Raw genomic sequence first — 26,583 nt, 5'->3', positions numbered from 1 at the left:
TTTGAAGGTAATACAACAAATTTCCACTAGAAAGTGAGTTTTCCCAACTTAATAATATTTCACAATATTCACATCAACTTTTTAGAATTATAATGTTCCAGGGAGAATTTAAATTAAGTACATAATATTCCCTAATCCACTACCCTTCTCTTTTATTATGCCTCTCCCACCCCCACCCAAGAATTAACCATTAATATAATTCAGTATTTATTACTTCTATGCATATTTGATAATTACATTTCTGTTGAAAGTTTTTATACTTTACAGAAAATATATATATTCCTCTATATATTTTTATTCAACAAAACAAGTACTGTCCGAATTGTTCTAGTTTGATTATTTTCATTATTGTCCAGTTCCATTGATTGAATGTAGCAAAATCTATTGATGCATGCTCAAATTGGTAGATATTTCTATTATTTTAATGTATGCATTACTACAAACAATATTGTGATGAGCATTCCTACATCTGCCTTTTTGTATACATGGATGTGAAATTCTCCAGGGCAGGGTTTCTCAACCTTGGCGCTATTGACATTTTGGGCGGGATAATTCTTTGTTGTTGCAGTCAGAGTGAAGAACTACCCTGTGCACTGTAGGATATTTAGTAGCATCCCTGGTCTCCACCCATTAGAAGCCAATGGTGGTCCCTATTTTATAATGAACAAGAATGTCTCCAGACGTTGACAGCTGTCCCCTGGGAGACAAAATCATCCCTGAATAAAAAACCACTGCTCTAAACTGTACACGTTTAAGTCTCATTGCTGTTTTATAGACTATACATATCTTCAGTTTTACTAAATATTGCCAAATTGTCCTACAAAATAACTGTAGCAATTTTCTTTGCAGTCAGTAGATGATCCATTCCTAGATTTTTATTATGAAATGTTTCTAACATACAAATAATAGTTATAATGCAGATGTAAGATGGCAATAAAAATTAACAGCATGTATTCTCAACTTGGTTTAAGAAACAGAACATCTAAATATCTTAGAAGCCCACATGTCCCTATCCTGAAGCTACCCTTCTCTTCCTCACTTCTCTTTCCAGCAGAGGTAACCACTGTCTTGATTTGTTTATTAATTATTCCTTTTCTTCTCACACCACATATAAGCACACATCTAAATATGATGTTGTTTTTCATGTTTTCATATACTTTTCAGTTTTACACACATGAAATAATATTTCTATAAGTTGGTTGTTTTGTGTTTGTTCAACCTCATGATTTTGGTTCATCATTATAATTTTGAATTTTATCAATGTTCATGCAGATAACTGTAATCCATTCACAGGTAAAATATACAATTACAAACCTTTTGTATTATTGTCTCCAGAATACTAATAAAATAAAACTTCAACCTGACTTATCATTCATTTTTTTCAACACTTTTCAATTTTCTAATACCCCAAGACCCACATTTACTTTCCATGATTACAAATGCAGATCTCCAATAAGCACAGATTAAGGCACTTCATAAAAACCAAAGCTGAAACACAATGGCCAGCGGTGTAAGTAAAAATAAGAATACTTTAAATGTGATCTATAGAATGTACATATACCTTACAAATGCATGTTATATAATTAAAACTATTTAAAATATTGTAAGCATATAGATAAGGATTAGAAGAAAGTTCAGAAAAAATTAAAATAGCTAGATTTGTTGAGGAGAAAAAATTTCAGGTAAAGTTATTTTAAAAAAATGTTTCACTGTTACAATGTTGTTTACATGACATTTTAAACTATTCATATAACCATATCTAGTAAAACTCTTTTTAAAAAACTAGCTATTTGACTATGGAAAGTTGCTCATTTTTCTTTGTCATACAAATAAAAAATAGGCAAGTAATCTCATTCGCCAAAGGATTGCTCTGTAATAGTTTACAAAACCCCATTTGTAGCGAATTCTCAAATAGCTGAAAAAGCTTATACTTGGATTCCTAAAAGCAGATAGATGATTATTAAATGTTGTAAATATTCAATACAAATGCAATCATAAAAAGTAGCATAAAAGTAAGCCTATTAGAACGCTTATTTTTTTCTAAGGTTGAATCTACCATATACACACACATTTAAGATTATCAGTTTTCAGTAATATTAAGTTATATAAGCCTTTAATCTAGAAATTAGATCTATTAGTTAGATCTCTAATCTAGACATTAAAGTGATAGGTACATAAACATAGTTTCTCAATAAGACTATTTCTATTGAGAAATTTTTTTCTATATGGGTTAGATTTTCTTTTTTGAATTTTATTTTATTTTTTTTTATAGAGCAGGTTCTTATTAGTTATCTATTTTATACATATTAGTGTATATATGTCAATCCCAATCTCCCAATTCATCCCACCACCACCACCCCACCCTCACTTTCCCCCCTTGGTGTCCATACCTTTGTCCTCTACCTCTGGGTCTCTACTTCTGCCTTGCAAACCAGTTCATCTGTACCATTTTTCTAGATTCCACATATATGCATTAATATATGACATTTTTCTCTTTCTGACTTACTTCACTGTGTACAACAGTGTCTAGGTCTATCCACATCTCTACAAATGACCCAATTTCGTTCCTTTTTATGGCTGAGTAATATTCCATTGTATATATGTACCACATCTTCTTTATCCATTCGTCTATCAATGGGCATTTAGGTTGCTCCCATGACCTGGCTATTGTAAATAGTGATGCAATGAACATTGGGGTGCATGTGTCTTTTTGAATTATGGTTTTCTCTGGGTATATGTCCAATAGTGGGATGGCTGGGTCATATGGTAGTTCTATTTTTAGTTTTTTAAGGACCCTCCATACTATTCTCCATAGTGGCTGCATCCATTTACATTCCCACCAACAGTGCAAGATGCCTCCCTTTTCTCCACACCCTCTCCAGCATTTGTTTGTAGATTTTCTGATGATGCCCATTCTAACCGGTGTGAGGTGATACACCTCATTGTAGTTTTGATTTGCATTTCTCTAATAATTAGTGATGTTGACCAGCTTTTCATGTTCCTCTTGGCCAACTGAATGTCTTCTTTGGAGAAATGTCTATTTAGGTCTTCTGCCCATATTTTTTTATTATATCATTTAAACATAAATCTAAAATCTCTAAACCAAGGCTCCAAATAAGAATTAAACAGACTTACAGAGAACAGAACAAAATGGTCTTAAGTGACCCCTTGGTCAAATCCTGACATTTTACAAATAAGTCACTGAAACCCAAAGCAATTTAATGACCAGATATGGTTTACAAACCGTATCAATTTAGTTGCATAATCTAAGACTAGAATTTCCCAATTTCCAATTGTGGTTCTTTCCAATAATCAAACTGCTCTGCTGTAATCACCTCAGGGTAAAAACTGTGTCTTTTACATCTTTTCCTCCCCTTCTCTTTGATGCAGTACACAGGATCATGTTTTATACATAGCAGAGTGAAAATCAAATATTTCAACATATTTGGAGTTATGCCTCATTTAAGTATGAGTAATTTTAGCTGGTAAAACATCTTAATCATAATTGATTATTCAAAGAAAATCAAAGGGCAATTTCATTTAAGTCAAGAATGCACTTGGACTCATTTTCTGTGGAAATATCTGACCTAAATATATGTTCCTCCTTGAATGTCATGAGTCTATTCATCACTTAGCAGTGCCTTTATCGATGGTAGATACAAGAGTCCCAGGAGGCAAATGGCTCTCTCAAGATAGCAGTTATAAGATACGCTACCTTTAAGGTAAGGTATAAAGCAGGAAAGAAAACTGATACATTTATGATCTCTCAGAAGTGAAAGAAAGTAACTTGGGAATGAGTATAATAAAGTATAATATGGTATTAGTCTGTGCACTTTGCTCGCTCTGTCCCCACCAATTGAGGAACAGCTACAAAACTGTTAATTATATGCATAACTGATATGGAGTGTTATTAAACCTGGCATTTTAAAAGTGTACTTCTCATTCCTCTGAAAAGCACATGCAAATGAAAAGAAATGTGAGACTTCTCATTGAGATAAATAAAGTTAGACAAGAGTTAGATGACTCATTTAACACATTTAGGAAAATGACATGATAGAACGCATTTCTAATCTGTGTGACATAAAAGGAAATAGAACTATATTTGGTCATGTTCAGTGGTTTCCTTCTTCATGGCAGAGGAAAATTGTCTAATTAATTCGTAACCTCAAATTAACTTCTCAATCAAGCTATGACCAGGAACAGACAGCATGGTGTCCCTTCAGTTCTGCTGCACCTGCTACCACTCAAGGGATCTCAGAGGAAAAAGAATAACCCTTGCTGACAGGATAGCATGCACTTCAAGACTTATTATGTGGAGATAAACCATAATCAAGCACATTGCTGTCTCAACATCTTTGGACTGGTCTACTAGGAATTATTATCAGCTCCACAGCTCTTCTCTTTCTATCGAAAATATACAGTTTTTGCATCATTCAGTGAACTTATTTCCTTCTATGTGCCAGGCACTGTGCTAGACATAAGAGACGAATCATAAACAAAGCAGATATACTCCTGACATTAAACAGACATTAAATGAATACTGCACAGCTTCCTTGCCCATGGGGGGAACAAAGCCATGTACCGTTGCAAGGGAATAAATCTAGAAAAAGTAAGTTGCAACCAAACTGATGTATTTATTTTCTTCAGAATGTGTCTTATTCTCCTGCAGGATCAAGAGGAATAAATGAGTTAAATATCAGTTTTCAGAGCACAAAGTAATTTGATTCAATTTGAATGTAAGGACAGGGACATTGTTTTGTTTACCACTGTATCCCCAATGCATAGTGCAGAACTTGGAACACAGTAGATGTCTAAAAACTATGTTAAAAGGAGCACTTCCAGGATAATGGAGTAAGGACCTCCAAAACTCAGCTGTCTATAAAAGCAGTGATAGGGGCTTCCCTGGTGGCGCAGTGGTTGAGAATCTGCCTGCCGATGCAGGGGACACGGGCTCGAGCCCTGGTCTGGGAAGATCCCACATGCCGCGGAGCAACTAGGCCCGTGAGCCACAGCTACTGAGCCTGCGCATCTGGAGCCTGTGCTCCGCAACAAGAGAGGCCACGATAGTGAGAGGCCCACGCACCGCGATGAAGAGCGGCCCCCACTTGCCACAGCTAGAGAAAGCCCTCGCACAGAAACGAAGACCCAACACAGCCATAAATAAATAAATAAATAAATAAATACATAAATACATAAATAAAAATTTAAAAAAAAAAAAAAAAAGAGCCCTGGCTAGGGCTAGGGGCCAGAGGCGTGTATGACCCTGGGCAGCCTCTGCTTCTTTAAAAAAAAAAAAAAAAAAAAAAAAGCAGTGATAAAACTGGCAAAAAAAAGTCATAATTGACTTTTTCAGACCTATGGAAATTAACCAACAATCCCAGGAGTGCTTACTCTAGAAAAATGCCTAAATCTCAGTAAGAACATACTCTATAGAGTTGTAAATTGCACTGTTCCCTTCCCTCTCTCCCCAGCCCCATAGATCCTCAAAAAGCAGCAGCAGCCTTGGGATCACAGTAGATGTGAAAAAAACGCATTCTAGAAGCAAATGGAGGGGACAGAATGGGCTAAAAGTTCTTGCCCTAAAAATCCCATCCACAGAGAATTATTTTTTTTGACCTGGCTGGAAACATTTTGGAAAAGCTCCATTCATAGGGCTTGTCATCATTTGACCAGACTCAGGGCTTACTCAGTGAGGAAAAGTCCAGTCACAAGGCATTTGTGGAAAACAATCAATAAACACCATTTCATACCACAGCTAATGAGGCAGCAAAACCAACTGGGGCGGGGCTTCCCTGGTGGCGCAGTGGTTGAGAGTCCGCCTGTCGGTGCGGGGGACACGGGTTCGAGCCCTGGTCTGGGAGGATCCCACATGCCGCGGAGCGGCTGGGCCCGTGAGCCACAATTGCTGAGCCTGCGCGTCTGGAGCCTGTGCTCCGCAACAAGAGAGGCCGCGATAGTGAGAGGCCCGCGCACCGCGATGAAGAGTGGACCCCGCTCGCCGCAACTGGAGAAAAGCCCTCGCACAGAAGCGAAGACCCAACACAGCCAAAAATAAATAAATCAAAAAAAAAAAAAACCAACTGGGGCAAACAAGAGGTTGCCCCACCCCCCCAAAAAATAGAAGACCACATAAATGTGCAGGGCAGTGAACATACATAAGAAAGACCAGAAAAGGCTGTAATCTCTGACCACTGACTGACACTGAGGGTCTGTGAAAGCAGAAATTGCAAGTTAAGGCACAGCTGACTAGTGCACCGGGCTTCAGAGTCTCCGGATCTTCCATAGCTTTGACAGATTGTACTGGGTCAGGCTTCAACTCACTGCTTATGGAGCAGCTTTCTATTGACTATGGCAAGAGAGGCAAGTTGGAGTTTGCCATCTCTTCAGCCCCTCAACTATCTACAGCAGTTGTAGATCATCGTATAACTCCATCTTGACCAACCACACCATCCAGGAGCATTTGATTATCACTACATGGTGGACAAGGAGGCCATCTTTGATATCTGCCACTGCAACCTGGACACAGCATCCTACCTACACAAACTTTAGCTGGCTCATTGGCCAGACTGTGTCCTTCATCACTGCCTCCCTGCATTTTGATGGTGCCCTCAAAGTGGACCTCGAGAAGTTCCAGACCAATCTGGTACCCTACTCCCACATCCACTTTTACCGGGTGACCTACTCATCCACTGTCTCAGCTGAGAAGGCTTGCCACAAGCAGCTCTCAGTGGCACTGAAGCATGCACCAGCACACCCACAAAGCCTTTCAGCAAAGGAGAAGTGACTTATTGATTCAATCCAGTTAAGGAGACCTCTGTCCAATCGTTAGGAAACACAAAGTTAACTTAGCAGGCTGTGGTGTCCACACATGACAAAGAAAACAAACTTTAGGAAATTAGTCCAGGCAATTCACTAAACAAAGAGCAATAATAACAAGTAGCAGCAATGAGAAAACTCTGGAGTTCTGTTATTTTAAATGTCCAGTTTTCAAAAACAACAAAATTACAAGACACACACAAACAGGAAAATGTGGCTCATACACAGGAAAAAAATGCAGTCAATAGAAACTGTCCCTGAATAAGCCCAGAGGTGGACTAGACAGGCAAAAACTTTAAATTAGCTATCGTAAATAGATTCAAAATTAAGTATATTCCAAATATATTCAAAAGTAAAGAAAAAATGTATAAAGAATTAAAGGAAAGTATGAGAAAAATATCATGAAGTAGTATCAATTAAGAGTAGGAAGTATGTAAAAGAACAAAATAGAAATTCTGATGGCAAAAATACAATTAATATAATACAAAATTTAGTAAAAAAGCTTGTGTTGCACAAAAAAAGAATTAATTTAAAACTGGGTCAATTGAGATTATCCAGTCTAAAGAGAAAAAGAATGAAGACAAATTACAGAGACTAGTGGTATACCGTCAAGCATACCAACATATACATAATGGGAATTCCAAAATGCGAGGGGAGGAAGAAAGGGACAGAAAGAATTATTTAAGAAATAATGACCAAAACTTCCCAAATATGATTCAAATTAATCTACACACTTAAGAAGTTCAATGCACTCCAATTAGGATAACCTTAGAGAGATCCAAACCTAGGCACATGATAATTAAACTATTAAAAGACAAAGACAAAAAAAGAGAATCTTGAAAGCATCAAGAGGAATGTGACTCCACACATAAAAGGGATTCTCGGTAATATTAGCACCTGTTCAAAGACACAAAATAGGTTGAAAGTAAAAGGATAAAAAAAGATACTCTTTGCAAACAGTAACCAAAAGAGAGCTGAATACTAATATTATGCAAAATAGACCTGGAGACAAAAAGGTTTTTTGCAATAAAAAGAACATTTTATGATGATAGAAGTCCCATCAGAGCATAACAATTATAAAAATGTGTTTTGGGGACTTCCCTAGTGGTCCAGTGGTTGAGAATCCGTCTTGCAATGTGGGGGACGCCGGTTTGATCCCTGATCAGGGAGCTAAGATCCCATATGCCGCGGGGCAACCTACACCGCAACTGATGAGTCCAGGTGCTCTGGAGTCTGCATCACAACTAGAGAGAAGCCCGTGTGCCACAACAAAAGATCCTGCATGCAGCAACTAAGACCTGACGCATCCAAAACGTAAATAAATATTTTTTAAAATTAGCTTTTATATTTTTATAAAATATAGCAGCACGCTTTTGATAACAGAACCCCAAAATACATGAAGCAAAATCTGACAGATGTGAAGGGAGAAATAAAAAATTAATAATAGAGGCTTCAAAATTCTACCTACAATAATAAAAAGAACTAGACAGAAGATCAGCATGGAAATAGAACACCTGAACAACATTAAGAACCAATTAGACTTAATACACATCTAGAGAACACTCCACCTAAAAAAAACCAAAAAAACTCAAAAAACAATACACATTCTTCTCCTCCAGTGCACATGGAGTGTCCTCCAGAATAGGTCATAAAACAAACTTAAATATAAAAGGTTCAAATCATAAACAGTATGTTCTCCAAACCACAACATAATTACAACAAAATCAATAATAGAAGAAATTTGAGAAATTCCATGAATATATGGAAATTAAACAATGTATTCCCAAAAAACCCAATGGAACAAAGAATAATCAGAAAAGAAATTAGAAAATATTTTGAGATTAATTAAAATGAAAATATGACACACCAAAACCTACTGGATGCAGCTAAATCTATGTTAACATTTCCAGCTATAAATGCCTATATTAAAAAAGAAGATCTCAAATCCCTGATCTTCCATGTTAGAAAACTAAACAAAAAGAAAGGAAAACCAAACCCAAAGTAGAAAGAAGGAAATAATTGAGATTAGAACACAAATAAATGAAATAAAAAAAAAAAAACAGGAAAATCAATGGAGATAATCAAGGAAACAAAAAGTGAAACAACCTATCTGATGTCAAAACTTACTACAAAGTTACAGTCATCAAGACAGTATAAGTCAGAAAGAGAAAAACAAATACCACATGCTAACACATATATATGGAATCTAAAAGAAAAAAAAAAAAGTGGTCATGAAGAACCTAGGGGCAAGACGGGAATAAAGATGAAGACCTATAAGAGAATGGACTTGAGGATATGGGGAGGGGGAAGGGTAACCTGGGACAAAGTGAGAGAGTGGCATGGACATATATACACTACCAAACGTAAAATAGGTAGTGGGAAGCAGCTGCATAGCACAGGGAGATCAGCTCGGTGCTTTGTGACCACCTAGAGGGGTGGGATAGGGAGGGTGGGAGGGAGGGAGACACAAGAGGGAAGAGGTATGGGGACATATGTATATGTATAACTGATTCACTTTTTTATAAAGCAGAAACTAACACACCATTGTAAAGCAATTATACTCCAATAAAAAATAAAATAAATTTTTTTTAAAGTATATAGTATTCACATATAAATAAATATACAGACCAATGGGATAGAATTGAGAACCCAGAGCCCTTATATTTATGGTCAACTGATTGTCAACAAGGTTGCCAAATCAATTAAATAAAGGAAAGAATAGTCTTTAACAAATGGTGTTAGGACAAAGAAATATTCACATGTACAAGAATGAAGGTGGACCCCTATTTCACACCATATATAGACATTAACTAAAAGTGGTTCATAGACCTAAATATAAGAGCTTGAACTATAAAATTCTTAGAAGAAAACAAGTAAATCTTTGTGACTGTGACTAATCTTCAGAGTCACTTACTGTCTTTTTTTTGTTGTTGTTAACATCTTTATTGTAGTATAATTGCTTTACAATGGTGTGTTAGTTTCTGCTTTATAACAAAGTGAATCAGCTATACATATACATATATCCCCATATCTCCTCCCTCTTGTGTCTCCCTCCCACCCTCCCTATCCCACCCCTCTAGTTGGACGCAAAACCGAGCTGATCTCCCTGTGCTATGCGGCTGCTTCCCACTAGCTATCTATTTTATGTTTGGTAAGTATATATGTCCATGCCACTCTCTCACTTTGTGCCAGGTTACCATTCTCCTTCCCCATAGCCTCAAGTCCATTCTCTAGTAGGTCTGCGTTTTTATTCCCGTCTTGCCCCTAGGTTCTTCATGATCTTTTTTTTTTTTTAGATTCCATATATATGTGTTAGCATACGGTATTTGTTTTTCTCTTTCTGATGTACTTCACTCTGTATGACAGACTCTAGGTCCACCCACCTCACTACAAATAACTCAATTTTGTTTCTTTTTATGGTTGAGTAATATTCCATTGTATATATGTGCCACATCTTCTTTATCCATTCATCTGTCAATGGACAGTTAGGTTGCTTCCATGTCCTGGCTATTGTAAATAGAGTTACAATGAACATTTTGGTACATGACTCTTTTTGAATTATGGTTTTCTCAGGGTATATGACCAGTAGTGGGATTGCTGGGTCGTATGGTAGTTCTATTTTTACTTTTTTAAGGAACTTCCACACTGTTCTCCATAGTGGCTTTATCAATTTACTTTCTCACCAATAGTGCAAGAGTGTTCCCTTTTATCCACACCCTCTCCAGCATTTATTGTTTGTAGATTTTTTGATGATGGCCATTCTGACTGGTGTGAGATGATATCTCATTGTAGTTTTGATTTGCATTTCTCTAATGATTAATGATGTTGAGCATTCTTTCATGTGTTTGTTGGCGATCTGTATATCTTCTTTGCAGAAATGTCTATTTAGATCTTCTGCCCATTTTTGGATTGGATTGCTTGTTTTTTTTTTGTTTTTTTTTTTTATTATTTTTTTTTAATTTATTTATTTAATTAATTTATTTATTTATTTTTGGCTGTGCTGGGTCTTCGGTTCGTGCGAGGGCTTTCTCTAGTTGCGGCAAGTGGGGGCCACTCTTCATCGCGGTGCGGGGACCGCTCTTCATCGCGGTGCGCGGGCCTTTCACTATCGCGGCCCCTCCCGTTGCGGGGCACAGGCTCCAGACGCACAGGCTCAGCAGCTGTGGCTCACGGGCCCAGCCGCTCCGTGGCATGTGGGATCTTCCCAGACCAGGGCTCGAACCCGTGTCTCCTGCATTAGCAGGCAGATTCTCAACCACTGCGCCACCAGGGAAGCCCAGATTGCTTGTTTTTTGATATTCAGCTGCATGAGCTGCTTGTAAATTTTGGAGATTAATCCTCTGTCAGTTGCTTCATTTGCAAATATTTTCTCCCATTCGGAGGGCTGCTTTTTCATCTTGTTTATGGTTTCCTTTGCTGTGCAAAAGCTTTTAAGTTTCATTAGGTCGCATTTGTTTATTTTTGTTTTTATTTCCATTTCTCTAGTAGGTGGGTCAAAAAGGATCTTGCTGTGATTTACGTCTTGGAGTTTTCTGCCTATGTTTTCCTCTAAGAGTTTGATAGCGCCTAGCCTTATATTTAGGTATTTAACCCATTTTGAGTTTATTTTTGTGTATGGTGTTAGGGAGTGTTCTAATTTCAGACTTTTACATGTAGCTGTCCAGTTTTCCTAGCACCACTTATTGAAGAAAGGCTGTCTTTTCTCCATTGTATATTCTTGCCTCCTTTATCAAAGATAAGGTGACCATAAGTGTGTGGGTTTATCTCTGGGCTTTCTATCCTGTTCCATTGATCTATATTTCTGTTTTTGTGCCAGTACAAGACTGTCTTGATTACTGTAGATTTGTAGTATGGTCTGAAGTCAGGGAGGCTGATTCCTGCAGCTCTGTTTTTCTTTCTCAAGATTGCTTTGGCTATTCAGGGGTCTTTTGTGTTTCCATACAAATTGTGAAAATTTTTGTTCTAGTTCTGGGAAAAATGCCAGTGGTAGTTTGATACAGATTGCATTGAATCTGTAGATTGCTTTGGGTAGTATAGTCATTTTCATAATGTTAATTCTTCCAATCCAAGAACATGGTATATCTCTCCATCTCTTGGTATCATCTTTAATTTCTTTCATCAGTGTCTTATAATTTTCTGCATACAGGTCTTTTGTCTCCTTAGGTAGGTTTATTCCTAGGTATTTTATTCTTTTTGTTGCAATGGTAAATGGGAGTGTTTCCATAATTTTGCTTTCAGATTTTTCATCATTAGTGTATAGGAATGCAAGAGATTTCTGTGCATTAATTTTGTATCCTACAACTTTACCAAATTCATTGATTAGCTCTAGTAGTTTTCTGGTAGCATCTTTAGGATTCTCTATGTGTATTATCATGTCATCTGCAAACAGTGACAGCTTTACTTCTTCTTTTCCAATTTGTATTCCTTTTATTTCTTTTTCTTCTCTGATTGCTGTGGCTAAAACTTCCAAAACTACGTTGAATAATAGTGGTGAAAGTGAGCAACCTTGTCTTCTTCCTGATCTTAGTGGAAATGATTTCAGTTTTTCACCATTGAGGATTATGTTGGCTGTGGGTGTGTCATATATGGTCTTTACTGTGTTGAAGAAAGTTCCCTCTATGCCTACTTTCTGCAGGGCTTTTATCATAAATGGGTGTTGAATTTTGTTGAAAGCTTTCTCTGCATCTATTGAGATGATCATATGGTTTTTCTCCTTCAATTTGTTAATATGGTTCATCACATTGATTGATTTGCGTATATTGAAGAATCCTTGCAAGCCTGGGATAAACGCCACTTGATCATGGTGTATGATCCTTTTAATGTGCTGTTGGATTCTGTTTGCTAGTATTTTGTTGAGGATTTTTGCATCTATGTTCATCAGTGATATTGGCCTGTAGTTTTCTTTCTTTGTGACATCTTTGTCTGCTTTTGGTATCAGGGTGATGGTGGACTCGTAGAATGAGTTTGGGAGTGTTCCCCCCTCTGCTATATTTTGGAAGAGTTTGAGAAGGATAGGTGTTAGCTCTTCTCCAAATGTTTGATAGAATTCGCCTGTGAAGCCATCTGGTCCTGGGCTTTTGTTTGTTGGAAGATTTTTAATCACAGTTTCCATTTCCGTGCTTGTGATTGGTCTGTTCATATTTTCTATTTCTTCCTGGTTTAGTCTCAGAAGGCTGTGCTTCTCTAAGAATTTGTCCATTTCTTCCAGGTTGTCCATTTTCTTGACATATAGTTGCTTGTAGTCATCTCTCATGATCCTTTTTCTTTCTGCAGTGTCAGTTGTTACCTCTCCTTTTTCATTTCTACATCTACTGATTTGAGTCTTCTCCCTTTTTTTCTTGATGAGTCTGGCTAATGGTTTATCAATTTTGTTTATCTTCTCAAAGATCCGGCTTTTAGTTTTACTGATCTTTGCTATAGTTTCCTTCATTTCTTTTTCATTTATTTCTGATCTGATCTTTATGATTTCTTTCCTTTTGCTAACTTTGGGGTTTTTTTTGTTCTTCTTTCTCTAATTGCCTTAAGTGTATGGTTAGGTTGTTTATTTGAGACGTTTCTTGTTTCTTGAGGTAAGCTTGTATAGCTATAAACTTCCCTCTTAGAACTGCTTTTGCTTCATCCCATCGGTTTTGGGTCTTCGTGCTTTCATTGTCATTTTTTTCTAAGTATTTTTTGATTTCCTCTTTGATTTATTCAGTGATCTCTTGGTTATTAAGTAGTGTATTGCTTAGTCTCCATGTGTTTGTATTTTTTACAGATTTTTTCCTGTAATTGATATCTAGTCTCATAGCATTGTGGTAAGAAAAGATACTTGATATGATTTCAATTTTCTTAAATTTACCAAGGCTTGATTTGTGACCCAAGATATGATTTATCCTGGAGAATGTTCCATTAGCACTTGAGAAGAATGTGTATTCTGTTGTTTTTGGATGGAATACCCTATAAATATCAATTAAGTCCATCTTGTTTAATGTATCACTTAAAGCTTGTGTTTTCTTATTTATTTTCATTTTGGATGATCTGTCCATTGGTGAAAGTGGGGTGTTAAAGTCCCCTACTATGATTCTGTTACTGTCAATTTCCCCTTTTATGGCTGTTAGTATTGACCTTATGTATTGAGGTGCTCCTATGTTGGGTGCATAAATATTTACAATTGTTATATCTTCTTCTTGGATTGATTCCTTGATCATTATGTAGTGTCCCTCTTTGTCTCTTGTAATAGTCTTTGTTTGAAAGTCTATTTTGTCTGATATGAGAATTGCTACTCCAGCTTTCTTTTGATTTCCATCTGCATGGAATATCTTTTTCCATCCCCTCACTTTCAGTCTGTATGTGTCCCTAGGTCTGAAGTGGGTCTCTTGTAGACAGCATATATATGGGTCTTGTTTTTGTATCCATTCATCCAGTCTATGTGTTTTGGTTGGAGCATTTAATCCATTTACATTTAAGGTAATTATCAATATGTATGTTCCTATTACCATTTTCTTAATTGTTTTGGGTTTGTTATTGTAGGTCTTTTGCTTCTCTTGTGTTTCCTGCCTAGAGAAATTCCTTTAGCATTTGTTGTAAAGCTGGTTTGGTTGTGCTGAACTCTCTCATCTTCTGCTTGCCTGTTAGGGTTTTAATTTCTCCCTCATATCTGAACGAGATCCTTGCTGGGTAGAGTAATCTTGGTTGTAGGTTTTTCTCCTTCATCACTTTGAATATGTCCTGCCACTCCCTTCTGGATTGTAGAGTTTCTACTGAAAGATCAGATGTTAACCTTATGGGGATTCCCTTCTGTGTTATTTGTTGTTTTTCCCTTGCTGCTTTTAATATTTTTTCTTTGTATTTAATTTTTGATAGTTTGATTAGTATGTGTCCTGGCGTGTTTCTCCTTGGATTTATCCTGTATGGGACTCTCTGTGCTTCCTGGGCTTGATTAACTATTTCCTTTCCCATATTAGGGAAGTTTTCAACTATAATCTCTTCACATATTTTCTCAGTCCCTTTCTTTTTCTCTTCTTCTTCTGGGACCCCTATAATTTGAATGTTCATGTGTTTAATGTTGTGCCAGAGGTCTCTGAGACTGTCCTCAATTCTTTTTTTTTTCTTTTTTCTTTATTCTGCTCTGCAGTAGTTATTTCCAATATTTTATCTTCCAGGTTACTTATCCGTTCTTCTGCCTTAGTTATTCCGCTATTTATCCCTTCTAGAAAATTTTTAATCTCATTTATTGTGTTGCTCATCACTGTTTGTTTGCTCTTTAGGTCTTCTAGGTCCTTGTTAAACATTTCTTGTATTTTCTCCATTCTATTTCCAAGATTTTGGATCATCTTTACTATCATTATTCTGAATTCTTTTTCAGGTAGACTGCCTATTTCCTCTTCATTTGTTAGGTCTGGTGGGTTTTTGCCTGGCTCCTTCATCTGCTGTGTGTTTGTCTGTCTTCTCATTTTGCTTAACTTACTGTGTTTGGGGTCTCCTTTTCGCAGGCTGCAGGTTTGTAGTTCCCATTGTTTTTGGTTTGTGTCCCCAGTGGCTAAGGTTGGTTCAGTGGGTTGTGTAGGCTTCCTGTTGGAGGGGACTAGTGCCAGTGTTCTGTTGGATGAGGCTGGATCTTGTCTTTCTGGTGGGCAGGTCCTCATCTGGTGGTGTTTTGGGGGTGTCTGTGGCCTTTTGAGGATTTTAGGCAACCTCTCTGCTAATGGATTTGGTTGTGTTCCTGTCTTGCTAGTTGTTTGGCATAGGGTGTCCAGCACTGTAGCTTACTGGTCGTTGAGTGGAGCTGGGTCCTGGTGTTGAGATGGAGATCTCTGGGAGATTTTCGCCATTTGATATTACGTACAGCTGGGAAGTCTCTTGTGGGCTAGTTTCCTGGACTTGGCTCTCCCACCTCAGAGGCACAGCCCTGATGCCTGGCTGGAGCACTAAGAGCCTGTCATCCACATGGTCATGTGGCTGTAGGTAGGAGGCCTCAGTTCCTTGCCACATGGATCTCTCTTAGGGCTGCTTGAGTGTCTTCATGACATGGCAGCTGGCTTACCCCAGGATGAGTGATCCGGCCCGTGGTCCCCAGGACTGTCGCAGCTTTGGCTGCTCAGGCACCTCCAGAGCCAGCAGCCTCAATGAGGTCGCCCTCCCCTCGGGCTCCGGGGCAGTTCAGTGACGGTGGAGGGAAGACACCCCGAGCCAGGAGTTCACTTATTGTCATCTTACTAAGTTTTCAGTTACTTGCCCAAGACATCAAGCTAATTAGTAATATAATTAAAGGCAAAAACTCCAAAGCTTAAGATCTTTCAATTGGAGCACACTGCCTTCAAAGGGATTTAAAAAAAAAAAAAAGGAAAACGATCTACTTTTATTAGAGTCGAGCATGGTTAAAATAAAGCATCACTATTTAAACTTAAATCACTTGATATTGTTTAATTTTTGAGGAAAAATAAATTGTCATTGTTTATGGTTACCTTCAACCTTTTAATTTGAAAATTGGTGCCTCATCTCTATTATTCCTTTCTTCTACGTACTTCTGTCTCCTGATATGCTAAATTTCTGACCATTATTTCTTCATTATAGCTTTGCATGTGTGATTCTCTGCTTAGAATGGCTCTGCTGTTTCCTTCAACTTCAGAAATACTACTTATCCTTCTTGATGTACTTTGTGGGTTACCTCTCTGGGAAAGAGTTTCTCTTCCTTAGTCAGAAAGAAGTAAACCCTACTGTCTATTTCCACAGCACTTTCGGAATCTTCTGTAGCCCTGGTTTTCCTTCATATTAACATTGCTTATTTACCCCCTCTCCTCTACAGTGAGCATGTGGAGCATATGGCTTGAGTCTTATAATACTTTTTACCTGTCAGTGCCTAGTATACAGCAGCAATACAATAACCTTTTGTTGAAAGCAAAAACAATCCCATATTTACTGAATTTAGTAAGAATACTGCAGCATTTTAAAAAGCTATTTCCCAGCATATGACTACCTCAGATTGCATACATTCAAGGTGGAGGAGAATACAAGGACAGAGTCTGTTTTGTACAAAGTCACATAAATAGAACACTGTTTACTAAATCATAAAAATACATAAGCATTCACCTTAAATTGAATGATGACTGATAGTGTTCAGAGGCAAAGCCTTTACTAATAAAATATCTTTAGTTATTTTAGCCTTCATTTATTAGTGCAGTGGCTATGAATATAAGTTTCAAAAATTAAAATATAAAAATATTTTCTTAGTCATAAAAAAGAATGAAATTTTGATATATGCTATAATATGGATAGAACTTGAGAACTTTATTCTTAGTGAAATAAGCCCAACACAGAAGGACAAATATCATATGATTCCATTTACATGAAGTTCCTAGAATAGGCAAATTCATAAATATAGAAAGTAGAACAGCAAGCAGGAAGGGTGAGCTACTGTCTGTTAAGTACAGAGTTTTAGTTGGAGATGATGAAAATGGTTTGGATATAAATAGTCCTGGGGGTTACACAACACTGTGAATGTATTTAATGCCAATGAATTGTACACTTACAAAAAGTAAAAATGATAAATATTACATTATATATATTTTACCACAATAATAAAAAGAAGAATAAGACAAAATGAAACAATTTTGATAAACAAAAGTAGTCAAAAAATAAGTTATAATCCCCTCATCTAAAGAAAATTAGTTACATTCTGACATAAAAATTTTTCTGTACCTTTATAGATTTAATAAGAAAATGGAATTATACACTGTGTATGAATTTTTATTAAACATTTTTCCAAGTCATTGAAAAAAGTAAGGTTAATAATGATGTATTCAGACTAGGTGGTATCAGCAGACCTGCACCATAGGAAATGTTAAAGGAAGTTCTTCAGGTAGAAGGAAAATAACACATGATTAAAACTCTGGATCCACACAAAAGGAATGAAGAGTGTCAGTAAAGGTAAATATGTGGGTAAATATGAAAGAGTTGTCCTCTCAGTTTTTCTCATAAAACTCAAGAACTCACTTTGAATATGTAAAACCAAAAATATATAAAACTAACCCATCAAAAAAATGTATTTTTTATAGCTTTTGATATTTAACTTTTTGTCATTTTGTGTTAGACATACATTATGAGAAACTTATTTTTAAGTTTAAAAGCTTTACTGAACATAGACACAAAAATACTCAACAAGATACTAGCAAACCAAATCCAAAAATACATTAAAAGGATCCTACACCATGATCAAGTGGGATTTATCCCAGGGGTACAATGATTCTTTGATATCTGCAAATCAGTGTGATACACCACATTAACAAACTGAAGAATAAAAACCATATGATTATCTCAAAAGATGCAGAAAAAGCTTTTGACAAAATTCAACACCCATTTATGATAAAAGCTCTCCAGAAAGTGGGAATAGAAGGAACTTACCTCAACATAAAGAGGCCATATATGACAAACCCACAGCTAACATGATTTTCAATGGTGAAAAGCTAAAAGCATTTCCTCTAAGATCAGGAAGAAGGCAAGGATGTCCATTTTCACCACTTTTATTCAACAAAGTTTTGGAAGTACTAGCCTTGGCAATCAGAGAAGAAAAAGAAATAAAAGGAATCCAAATTGGAAAAGAAGAAGTAAAACTGACACTGTTTGCAGATGACATGATACTATACATAGAAAATCCTAAATGCTACCAGAAAACTACTAGAGCTCATCAATGAATTTGGTAAAGTTGCAGGACACAAAATTAATACACAGAAATCTCTTGCATTCCTATACACTAACAACAAAAGATCAGAAAGAGAAATTAAGGAAACAATCCTATTTACCATCGTATCAAAAAGAATAAAAATAACTAGGAATAAACTTACCTAAGGAGACAAAAGACCTCTACTCTGAAAACTTTAAGACACTGAAGAAAGAAATCAGAGATGACATAAACAGATGGAAGGATATACCATATTCTTGGAGTGGAAAAATCAACATCAAATGATTATACTACTCAAGTCAATCTACAGATTCAATACAATCCCTATCAAGTTACCAATGGTGTTTTTCACAGAATGAGAAAAAAATTTTTAAATTTATATGGAAACACAAAAGACCCGAAGAGTTGAAGCAATCCTGAGAAAGAAAAACAAAGCTGGAGGAATCAGGCTTCCTGACTTCAGACTATACTACAAAGCTACAGTCATCAAAACAGTATGGTACTGGGACTTCCCTGGCAGTCCAGTGGTTAAGACTCTGTGCTTCCACTACAGGCAGCATGGGTTCGATCCCTGGTCTGGGAACTAAGATCCACATGCTGTGCGGTGTGGCCAAAAAAAAAAGCAAACAAACAAACAAACAAAAAACAGTATGTACTGACACAAAAACAGAAATATAGCTCAATGGAACATAATGGAAAGCCCAGAAATAAACCCATGAACCTATAGTCAATTAATCTATGACAAAGGAGGCAAGAATATACAATGGAGAAAAGGCAGTCTCTTCATTAAGTGGTGCTTGGAAAACTGGACAGCTACACATAAAAGAATGAAATTAGAACATTCTCTAACACCATACACTAAAATAAACTCAAAATGAATCAAAGACCTAAATATAAGGCCAGACACTATAAAACCCTTAGAGGAAAACATAGGCAAAACACTCTGACTTAAATTACAGCAATATCTTTTTAGATCCACCTCCTAGAGTCATGAAAATAAAAACAAAAATAAACAAATGGGACCTAATTAAACTTAAAAGCTTTTGCACAGCAAAGGAAACCATAAACAAATGAAAAGACAACCCATGGAATGGGGGAAAATAGTTGCAAAAGAAGCCACTGACAAGGGATTAATCTCCAAAATACACAAACAGTTCATGCAGCTCTATGTTAATAAAAGAAACAAGTAACCCAATCAAAAAATTGGCAGAAGATCTAAATAGACATTTCTCCAAAGAAGACATACAGGTGGCCAAAAAGTACATGAAAAGATGCTCAACAACACTAGTTATCAGAGAAATGCAAATCAAAACTACAATGAGGTATCACCTCACACCGGTCAGAAATGGCCATCATCAAAATATCTGCTAACAATAAATGCTGGAGAGGGTGTGGAGAAAAGGGAACCCTCCTACACTGTTGGTGGGAATCTAAATTGGTACAACCACTATGAAGAACAGTATGGAGATGCCTTAAAAAACTAAAAATAGAGTTGCCATATGATCCAGCAATCCCACTCCTGGGCATACATCAGGAGAAAACCATAATTCCAAAGCATACATGCACCCCAATATTCATTGCAGCACTACTTACAATAGCCAAGACATGGAAGCAACCTAAGTGTCCATTGACAGAGGAATGGATAAAGAAGATGTGGTACATGTATACAATGGCATATTACTCAGCCATAAAAAAATGAATGAAATAATGCCATTTACAGCAACATGGATGGACCTAGAAATTATCATACTAAGTGAAGTAAGTCAGAGATCATATGATCATATGATATCAAGCATATGTGGAATCTAATTCTACAAAAAAAGAGATACAAATTAACTTATTTACCAAACAGAAACAGACTTACAGATATCAAAAACAAACTTATGGTTACCAAAGGGGAAATGTGGAGCAAGGGATAAATCAGGAGCTTGGGATGAACACACACACCCTACTGTATATAAGATAGATAACCAACAAGGACCTACCGTATAGCAAAGAGAACTCCACTCAGTATTCTGTGATAATCTATATGAGAAAAGAATCTAAAAAAAGAATGAATATATGTGTTTGTATAACTGAATCATTTTGCTGTATACTTGAAACTAACAACATTGTAAATCAACTATACCCCCAATAAAATTAAAATATAAAATAAAAGTGTATTTGTGAGATCACAAATACAATACAATTACATTACAATTGTTTTTCTTAGGAAAGTTCACCCTTAATTTTGAACGTGACCTACACGACCCACTCTACTAGTTTGGAGTATAAAGTATAAAGATGATTCATTTAACCATTTGAAGCCCTACATTTCTAAAGCTGTAAACAATTCAAGAGCTGTGGTATCTCCTTGAGTCTTAAGTTGCCCCTCACAATTTGTCGTAAAACCATCAAGGCAAAACTTCAACTGGCCAAATTTGAAAAAAAAAAAAATCAAAGCCTTTGATTTTACTCATTTGTAAAATCTAAAATTCCAAAATTCTGTAACCAACCTTGAAATTCTGATTCTGAAGGAAAGGAGGATAAAAGTCTAATAAACCAAATAATATAATATGAAAAAAAAAAGCTTTACAGAAATGTTTCTTTTTGAAACAGGATGGATTTTAAGAGGAAATTGCAAAGTGTCTGAAATTCACTCAGTTAAAAGCAAAATTCACTTAAACATTTTGTGCATAACACTGTGTGACAATACTATACTGGAAAAATCTTAGGTCTTTCAAAATAAAATTTCCATTTCTTAAAAAAGATAAGCCCAAGTGTCCTTCACAGACACACAAAAAAGCACGGACACACACACACACTTACACACATACACATTTATACAGCTTGAATTGTAAGAGGGGATGTGAGATTCAGGGTAAAAAGAAGGGCAAAGGAATTTCGAGTCATCGGAGTCCAGAAAGATCTCTGCCTGACAACAAAGAATGAACCTATGTAGATTGTAGGTAATTTTCTCTTTCCTCATGGTAGAGATCAGATGGGTATGTGTGATATAGTGTATTAAACCAACACACATAGAAGTTGCCAAATACATCCAACTGCAACTAAATGGGATACTTTTTGCGCAACAGAATTCAACATCCCTCTTCACTGTTTCAGCCAAAACATCCCTGTTAATTTACTTCTATAATAGAGACTGGCAATCCACCCTGATAGTGATTTAGAATGGTACCCATAAATTTCCTTGCTTTCAATGCTATTTGACAGGTCTGGGACTCTTTATACTTTGGTTCCAATATTGATTCAAGTTATCAATCATACATTATTTAATTGAAAAATAAAGACATTTTAACTTAATTTCTTTGTTTTACTGTGAAGAGGGTGGCAAGGTTTACATAGTCTGTATGTAAATCAACTTCACTGGCCACGAAGAAAATGTGATTAGTATTACCCAAAGTAAACAAAACCCTTATGCTAATGCCTAATCATGTGGGAAATATTTGCAGCCGCTGCACAATTAGTTTTTCAAAATAATGAGCTGATAAATAGGAGCTTAAGGGATTCATCTATTTCCATTATTCTAATATCTCCTCCAACTAAAACCTAAAATCCCCACCTAAAATTCCTTGACCCAGGGAACATATTGCTATCTTTTACTCCAAAGACTGGGACCTGGTAATACTCTAGAATCCCTTGGCAAGTGACCAGGCAATCAAGGGCTCTGGCGTTTGTCACCTAAATTGAGAAGGAATCATACATTTAAAATGATATCTTTAGTAGGTCTGTGTCTTTATTCCCATCTTGCCCCTAGGTTCTTCATGACTTTTTTTTTTCGATTCCATATGGGGAGGGGAAAGGGTAAGCTGGGACAAAGTGAGAGAGTGTCATGGACATATATACACTACCAAACATAAAATAGCTAGCTAGTGGGAAGCAGCCGCATAGCACAGGGAGATCAGCTCGCTGCTTTGTGACCACCTAGAGGGGTGGGATAGGGAGGGTGGAAGGGAGATGCAAGAGGGAGGAGATATGGTCATATATGTATATGTATAACTGATTCACTTTGTTATACAGCAGAAACTAACACACCACTGTAAAGCAATTATACTCCAATAAAGATGTTTAAAAAATAAAAATAGGGCTTCCCTGGTGGCGCAGTGGTTGAGAGTCTGCCTGCTAATGCGGGGGACACGGGTTCGAGCCCTGGTCTGGGAAGATCCCACATGCCGCGGAGCGGCTGGGCCCGTGGGCCACAGCTGCTGAGCCTGCGCGTCTGGAGCCTGTGCCCTGCGGCGGGAGGGGCCGCGATAGTGAAAGGCCCGCGCACCGCGATGAAGAGCGGTCCCCGCACAGCGATGAAGAGTGGCCCCCACTTGCCGTAACCGGAGAAAGCCCTCGCACGAACCGAAGACCCAACACAGCCAAAAATAAATAAATAAATAAATAAAGTAGCTATAAAAAAATTAAAAAAAATAATAATAATAAATATGGGATACCATGGATCCTTTAAAAAAAGTAAATAAATAAAAAATAAATAAATTAAAAAAATAAAAATAAAAAATAAAAGGATATCTTAAAAATAAATTCATTCTACTCTATAAATATTTGAAGGTTAAAGACTCAACATATTACAATTTCAACTATTTCACCAAAAATAAGGAAACACTACTCCTCTAGCTTTCCATCAGTACCAGAACGAAAGGATCTAAAATCTTCAATACCTTTCTCTCACTCTTTCAGCTAATCAGGCACAAAAAGTCATCCTCAATAACTTTGAAATGTTACTTTCCTGATGAAAACAAACACTAAATATTAGAATTGGAAGGGGATAATTTTTCTATAGAATATGTAATTTAAGATTAGTTCAGTATCCCTATTTATAAATACCTAAGTCATGGGATCTCTCAGATTCAGTGATGCAGATGAATGACTAAAAGGAGAATCAAGAAATAAGCTAACTCCTTATCATCAGAATGGGGAATGAGCAGGTAAAAAACAGAATGGAAGGAGAAGCAGAAGAGTAACATGTCTCATACCAGACAGCTACTTAGTATTATGTCACAGCCACTCAGATATACTAGGATTCTACTCTGTCTGTTTTATCTTTCAAGGATAATGATTCAATATAACACTTGAGTCTATTTCTTGTGTTATCAAAATTGTATATCTTGACTTTCTACAAATTCATTTTAAGAAATAAACTCCCCTATATTTCCCTCCAGTTTTCCTCTTCTATATCCATCATAAAATTGTCACCTATAATACCTCTGTCATTGAAAAAGACCATATTATTTTTATTATTTTCATAACATTCATTAAACCTTCTGTACTTTTTCAGTAGTTTTACTTAGATAATTTAAAAACTTAACAGTGATTTTAATTATGGTTACATAATTATTTTCCTCCACATAACTGTTTAGTGTAATTCAACACAGAGAGGAATGGAAGCCTGAGTCAAAACAGTTTACTTCAAAAGAAAATGTCAAACTAATGACCTGTTAGAGACTATTAGTATTGAAATAATCTTGCAATACCATACTATAGTTTTGTTTTATACTTTGATCACAATTTTCTTGTAAAGACTTGGGGGTTTTTTCTCCTTTTAAAAATTTTTATTGGTAAAGACTTAACCAGAACACTAAGATTATGTATCCTCTTGATCATACCAAATATTATCTAAAATCTTCTTTCTTCCTGAAAATGTCCTTTATTAATCCCTCTAATTTGGGTTTAGACCTGGATTTGGCTATTATGAGTTCATTCCCTACCATATTTCTTAATATTTTCAGTGGTATTTAGGAAATAGGGTGTTTTCTTAAGAAATGCATGCCAGTTTCTGAAAAATGCATATTTTCCTCATGTGGAAGATAGCTTCCAAATGATCTCTTCTAATTCCCTTCACAACTTCTGCCTTTTGCTACGAGAATGCCCTTGCTGGCAGACAGCCTTCTTGAGTGAGTCTCAAAATGGCTTGAAATCACCAAAATGGCTCAAAATTGGTTCCCTTTTACCTGTGCTCTTTTTACACAGAAAACTCATAAAGTTACTATGTGCTCATGTGTGTGTAAATTAGAACTCAAAATCCCACTTCTGGCAACAGCACCTTATCAGCACCTACACATGGGGGCTGCCGAGCTCCTAATGAGGACCACTGCGCTCCATCAGTGTCAACATATTAGAGGTGTGCGATTTGCATATACATGAAATCTTAGCCAAAAGGATGTGGATAGCAGAGACAGCATGTGTACTAATAATATCTCTGAGTCTCTGGCTAGAAGCCCTGGACCTTGCTCTTTTTGGAGCTCTCATACTGGATTCAATCCACAGTGATGGCCTAAGCATCTGTCACAGAGAGAAAGAATTAGTACCTGTAAGGCAACTAATGGACCGTTATAAACATCCTCTAAAGGTTAAAGCATTATGGCCTTCTTTCCACGTTTTCTTTCTTTCAATTTTTTTTTTTTTTGGTGGGAAGGGTAGATAAGGGTTTTATTTTTAGTTGAATGACTGATCTATGTAATTGCTGAAAGAGGGGGAGCTTTATTTCTTGGTCTTTTCTGCCTTGAATAGACTTTTTTTTATTGAAGTATAGTCGATTTACAATGTTGTGTTACTTTCAGGTGTACAGCAAAGTGATTCAATTATACATTATTTATAAATATATATACACATATATGTGTATAAATATTCTTTTCCAGATTCTTTTCCATTATAGGTTATTACAAGCTATTGAGTATAGTTCCCTGTGCTATACAGTATATCCTTGTTGATTATCTAGTTTATATATAGTAGTGTGTATCTATTAATCCCAAGCTCCTAGTTTATCCCCGCCCCCCTCACTTTCTTCTTTGGTAACCATAAGTCTGTTTTCTATGTCTGTGAGTCTGTTTTATAAATAAGTTCATTTGTATCAGGTTTTTAAATTCCACATATAAGTGATATCATATGATATTTTTCTGTCTGGCTTACTTCACTTAGTATGATAATCTCTAAGTCCATCCATGCTGCTGCAAATGGCATTGCTTCATTGAATAGAGTTTTGGTGATTTCTTCCTTCTTGGTCTGGAGCTATTCTTCCCAGAACTTGTGTGCTTCCTTGCTCTGAGACCCGAGGGCCTCAGCCTGGTCAGCCAGGAGCTTCTTTTGGACCTTTACTGCCTTCAGCTTCTGGACGTGTTCAAGAGAATTCACCTGTTTTTGAATGCATTTCCCTTCACCTTTAAGTACAGACTGTGACACAGGTAGTGATAAATCTTAGATTCACGGTATCTTCTGAGCAGCAGAATTCTCATTCTCCTCATCCAGGGTACCTTCTCAGGCATCCTAGCACTGGCAGGACCATTTCTTTATCCATGACCATATGCCTGCTCTCCCGGTGGCCAAGGTGTTTTTCTGCATGAAGCCTGGGAGTGGAGATGCTTGCAGATGCTCAGTACACCCTTAATCAGCATCCAGATCTGCTGACGGGAGTTGGCACTGGAGATTTCATTGGTCTTACTGAGACCCAACCAACATTTTTACCAGAGCACAAGACATTGGAGGCAAACCTCTCCTGAAGCCTGAGTATACTCATGGCTGCAGCAGCAGCAAAAAGAAAGCCTCTTTCCCATATTCTAAAAGATTATATGTAGGTGTGGTATATGTATTAATAAGAAGATTTACTTCAGACAAATATATGGCTTAATTCTGGCTACTTTTTTGTTATGTTGAAGAATTTTATATTAAGTATGACTAATTTTAAATGTTTACCTCTCGCACTACATTATTAAGGTCAAAGGTTCCACATTATTAGACTTAATGTACCATGATCCACAAACAGAGCACTTGTAATGGTTAATTTTAAATGTCAGCTTGGCTGGGACATGGTGACCATATATTTGCTTAAACATTATTCTGGATATTTCTGTGAAGATGTTTTTTGGGTCAGATTAACATTTAAATCTGCAGACTTGGAGTAAGGCAGATGATCCTCTGATATGGGTGGGCCTCACCTAATCAGTCAACAGCCTACTAGCATAAAGATTGATCTCTCTTGAACAGGAAGGAATACTGCCAGCAAGCTGCCTTCGGACCTGAACTGAAACTCTTCCTGAGTTTACAGTCTGTTCGTGAATCCTAACCAACGTTAAGCTTGTAGATCAGATGTTATGCTAATGGATCTTAAA

At 36.6% G+C, this 26,583-nt stretch overlaps 1 pseudogene; it reads right to left on the bottom strand.

Annotated features, from left to right (window-relative positions):
* The window catches only part of LOC103009096 (60S ribosomal protein L19-like), a 67,531-nt pseudogene extending 41,531 nt beyond the window's left edge, over window positions 1–26,000 (bottom strand).
* Between the last annotated feature and the right edge of the window lie 583 nt (window positions 26,001–26,583).

This window comes from Balaenoptera acutorostrata, chromosome 2, assembly GCF_949987535.1.
Source record: "Balaenoptera acutorostrata chromosome 2, mBalAcu1.1, whole genome shotgun sequence".
Taxonomy (NCBI): Eukaryota; Metazoa; Chordata; class Mammalia; order Artiodactyla; family Balaenopteridae; genus Balaenoptera; species Balaenoptera acutorostrata.
The sequence above is the reverse complement of the archived record's forward strand: the minus strand, read 5'-3'. Positions and strand labels throughout refer to the sequence as shown.